A 5337-nucleotide genomic window follows, 5' to 3' on the forward strand; every position below is an offset into this window, starting at 1 on the left:
AGTTATCACACAGAATGGAATGAAGAGAACTGACATAGACAGGGAAACTGATCCCCAGGTACAGGGCTTCTTCTGCCAGTGGGGCGACGGGGGGCCCCCTGCTTATCTTCCTTTGTCAAATTTGGTTCATTTATTCTCCTCAGCACTAGGCTCTCTCCACTCAGATTGGTCCCCCAGATGGATTCTCAGTTAGGTTCAAAACGTGTCACTAGGTGGTGTCAGCTTACATCCAGCCAGCCATCAATCAACAGCTTGTGGGGCACTGCAGGCTAATGACACCCAGAGCCCTGTGCTTGACCCTGGGCAAGATGGGTGGGCGGGGGTGGGGGGAACCGTGACACAGAAGAAGTATTTCTTTCGCTGAGAGCTTCTAACTCATTAGACAGGCGGATGCAATCCCCACAAACCTCCCAGATGGCAATTAAATTACAACCAAGGGCATGTGCCAGTTGTCTTAAGGAAGGCTCCCAGATACTGACATGTGACACTTCTACTTATGTCTCATCCACCCAATATGAATGCATCTGCCTTGAGCAGGTTCAGCCGGGCTAGAGCAGGCAGGTAGAGGTGAGGGGTTCAAGAAGGCTTCGTAACACTCAGAGCAGGCAGATGTGTGCACGTGCTTGAGTGTGCGTGTGCGTGTGCCTCTTCAGACTGGCCTTCGCCAACCTTCTCCCTGTTCCCTTGGCACTCTCTGCCTCCCCTCCCCTTGCCTCCTCTCTGCCCACCCACAATGCACTTAAGAACCAGTGGCCTTTCCAGCCCCAGAGATAAGTAATTTACTGTGATTAAAGGCATGCCCCTCACCAAGGGCATCTGCCTCTGCATTTGAAAAGGGGCGATCAATGCTGAACCCCTAGGACTAGGTCTCTAACAGGAAGTACTCAATGATAGGGAGATGGGTTTTCTAACAGCTGTTATAAACCTCCTGTAACTCACACACAGTACTGGGTAAATCACATCCATTAAATCATTCAACCCTCATAACAATTCTGCAAAAGACACATTCCCAGCCTCATTTCTCAGAAAGGGAAACTGGGGCATGGAGGCAGGAACAGGGCTTGCCCAAGGTCATCCCATGGTGGAGCAGCTCTGCCCCTTTTCAATACCCTATACCTGGATGGGGACAAAATATCGCAGGGAGGTTGGGGACAGATGGGAAGACATGCTCCTCAGAGCCCCACCAGGCACAGACCCACAGAACCACTCCCTGATCCAGGCTGACCCCACATCTGTCAGATCCTTCTAGAGTCTGCCTCTCAACCCTACTCCCTCTGAGGCCACCCGATGTGAACAGCCAACTCACTGGAGAAGATCCTGATCCTGGGAAAGACTGAGGGCAAAAAGAGAAGAAGATGGCAGAGGATGAGATAGCTGGATGGCATCACCGACTCACTGGACATGAGTTTGAGCATACTCCAGGAGATAGTGAAGGACAGGGAAGCCTGGCGTGCTGCAGTCTATGGTGTCCCAAAAAGTTGGACACGACTGAGCGACTGAACACATTCTAGAGCCTGCCTTTCAACCCACTCCCTCTTTACCTCGTACCCCTCCCTCCCCTCTCCCTCTCTCTCCCTCTCCCCCGTCCTCTTTCACTTTGGGAAGTAATCAAAAAGGCAGGGATTATCCACCCTTGCATTCATACCTCCCCACATGAGCCGCTGGTTTGGGGCCATCCCTAAGCAGTTTTTAAGAAAGCAATCTAAGCCGAATTGAGTGTACCTCCTCACCTGAGATTTTAGCAATGGAGTCATTTCTCTGGAAAATAATGATAATGAAAAATGGCCTCCAATTATTCAAAGCCTATTTCTATGAATAATTCAGGAACAAAGGAGTCCCCTTTTCTGCTTGCCACAGCACCCCTCCTCCAACCTGACCCCTTCCTCACTCCCGGGGTGCTTTTTAATTCTACCCCAAAGACTGTAACTCTCTGCACACTGAAGTGCTCAGAAATTTGGTCACCTGGAAATGGGTGCACGTGTGCTAAGTTGCTTCAGTGATGTCTGACTCTTTATAACCCTGTAGATTATAACCTGCCACGCTCCTCTGTCCATGGGATTCTCCAGGCAAGAAAACTTGAGTGGTTTGCCATGTCCTTCTCCAAGGGATCTTCTCGACCCAGGGTTTGAACCCGTGTCTTCCATCCAAGTACTAACCAGGCCCAACCCTGCTTAGCTTCCGAGATCAGACGAGATCAGGTGTGTTCAGGGTGGTATGGCCGTAGATGAACCCCTGTCTTACATCTCCTGCATTGGCAGGTGGGTTCTTTACCACTAGCATCACCTGGGAAGCCTCATCTGGAAATACCAGTTAAAATAGCCACCAGTCTGACATTGTGCTAAGCATGTTGTGTGCATTCCCTCATGGAATCCCCTCTGAATCTGGTGCTACCTACTTATTACAGATGAGGAAGCAGAGGCTCAGAAAGTGAAAGAAATTATCCCAAGGTCATATAACTAGAAATTGATGGAGAAGGACTCAAGCCCAGGAGATGCCAGAGCCTACACCCCCACCAGCACTCCGATGTTGAGTGCAGACGGCCAGATATGGGGTAAGGGGCAGGGATAGAAGAGGGGTGGGAAGTGGTTCCTAGGCTGCAGTCCTGACCACCTCTCTCCTTGTGCCCACTCTCAACTCCAAAGCAGAAGCGCTCTTTCAGCTTGTTCCAGTTCTTTAGGATTTGCACTAAATCGTTCCTCTTCCTGGGATGTTTCTGGACTCAGTTTATAGCATTGGCTTCCTGCAAGATCCATTTGGTGAACAGAAATCTGGGAAAACTTTTCGAGCCCTCTGGCACCCAGGGGCAGGCTTTGCCTTATCTGGAGTCCAGCTCCTCAGAGGAAACTTTATGAAGCTTTATGTATAAGTGAAAGCAGACCCTCCTTCATCTTGTCACCATAGCAACCTATGTCCCATGATAACTGAGAGATGGGAGAAACAAGCGTGCAAACCGGACTTACAGCTTCCTGGTCTAAAATGCTTGTCCATGGATCTGTTCTGGTTCTTTAACTTCTCCCTGTGAGGCAGGGCACGTGGTACCTTCTCTACATGCAGCACAGAGAAGGGGCCCAAGTTGGCTAAGACTCTGCCAGCAGACAAAGCCTAGATACCCAACAGTGGGAGAGGAAAGAAGGCACATTGACCCTGTCCACCCCAGTCATGAGTGGGCTCTGGTCAGCTCCATGGCAGAGCCAGCCAGGGCACTCCAGTATCCATCCTGCTTTCTTCCTTAGAAACAGAATTCTGACACCTATTCCCACAAACTATCTCTAGGAATAAAGCCTATATGCCCTGCTCTCCCCGGGCAGCTGGGTTCTGACCACATGAAATGGAGCAGAAATATGTGAAAAACTTATAGGAAACCTTCCTTTTCTTTCCTTCTTCCCATTTGCTGCTCATACGCAGATGTGATGGCAGTAAAGGACCAGTCACTGCCACGTTGGCAGGAGAGTCCCTGACCTCATCGACCTCTTGCTCTCCTCCCACCTGCTGGCCCTTCACACTGGCCAGACCCACCTGGGAAATGGAGGACTCCAGCTGAGTGGTCCTTAGTGGTCAGCCTCTGGGACTCAAGTAAGGAACCTCCAATCAAGGAGACATGATGTCAGAAGACCCTTCACCCATTTCTCCCAAAGGTAGAATCCAAAGAGCTCATACATTCCTGCTGGAACCCCCACTCTTTAAACCCACCTCAGCATTCCCTGCCAAAAACGTTTGAGCCTGAAACCAATTTGTATACAGACCATTATTTGTACATGCTAAATTTTTGTCATTGCTATTGTTTTCATTTTTTCATTGTGATAAAATACAGATTACATAAAATTTACCATTTTAATTAGTTTTCAGTGCATCCTTCAGGGGCATTAAGTACCTTGACATGGTTGGACAACCACACCACTATCTATCACTAGAAGTTTGTCATCACTCTACACTGAACTCCATACCTATTAAACAATAACCCTTCCCTCTAGCTGCTGGTAACCACTATGCTACTTTCTGCCTCAATGAGCTTGATGATTCTGCTGCTGCTGCTACTAAGTCACTTCAGTCGTATCCGACTCTGTGCGACCCCATAGACGGCAGCCCACTAGGCTCCTCTGTCCCTGCACTCTCCAGGCAAAAACACTGGAGTGGGTTGCCATTTCCTTCTCCAATGCATGAAAGTGAAAAGTGAAAGTGAAATCGCTCAGTCATGCCCAACTCTTAGCGACCCCATGGACTGCAGCCTACCAGGCTCCTCCATCCATGGGATTTTCCAGGCGAGAGTACTAGAGTGGGTTGCCATTGCCTTCTCCTTGATGACTCTAGATACCTCATAAGTGGAATCATACAATATTTGTCCTTTTGTGACTGGCTTATTTCACTTAGCATAATGTCCTCAAGGTTCACACATCTGGTAGCATGTATCAGAATTTCCTTCTTTTTAGAGGCATATTTCATTGCATGTATAAGCATATCTTGTTTATGCATTCATTCATAGATGGACACAGGTTGTTCCCACATTTTGACTATTGTGAATAATCTTGCTATGAACGTGGGTGTATAATACTTGTCTGATTTCCTGCTTTCAATGATTTTGGATATACACCCAGCAGTGGGATTCTGGGGCACACGATAATTCCATGTTTCATTTTTTGAGGAACCACCATATTGCTTTTCCACTGTCTCTGCACCATTTCGCGTCTCTATCACTGCTGATTGTTCTTCGTGGCATTTTATGCACCTGTCTGTGGTTTCCTCATCCAGACAATCAGCACCTTCCATGTAAGAACCCCACGTTCTCTTGCCTATAGTTGGGACAGCAGTAACTACTTACGGGAGACCTCAGATAGAAAGACACTGCAAGACACCAAACTCAACCTAGAAAGAAAAACAGCCAAGAAAATAAGTGCAGAGACATGGACTGTAACACAGAAACAACATGCTATCCCACAGATTATTTAAGGAAGTCTTCCCAATAAAGATCGTATTTGAGTTGGAACATGAAAGGTGAGAAGGATGCCTACAGCCGGCACTGAGAAAGGAAACTCTGGGTGAGTGAAGCAGTGAGAGAAAAGACACAACAGTGTGAAAGCTTCCGGGGGACCAGCAGGCTCTCAGGGAGGCCAGTACCTAGAAGAACGGCTGTGCATTAGAAGCGGATGAGAGGCATGGCCATCACGATGCTCCAGAAGAAGAGAGTGCACGGTGTGAAAACCCTCAAGTCACAGACAAGCAAGGAAACCCAATTAGGCTCCCTCACCTCCTGTGTCCCATCATCCCTTCTGCCGCTAGTAATGCAGTGAGCTGGCTGGGAAACCCCATGACAGAATGATGGGGAAGTCCGATTTTCTAAAA

The sequence above is a fragment of the Bison bison genome, unplaced genomic scaffold, assembly GCF_000754665.1.
Source record: "Bison bison bison isolate TAMUID 2011002044 unplaced genomic scaffold, Bison_UMD1.0 scf7180017864456, whole genome shotgun sequence".
Classification (NCBI taxonomy): domain Eukaryota; kingdom Metazoa; phylum Chordata; class Mammalia; order Artiodactyla; family Bovidae; genus Bison; species Bison bison.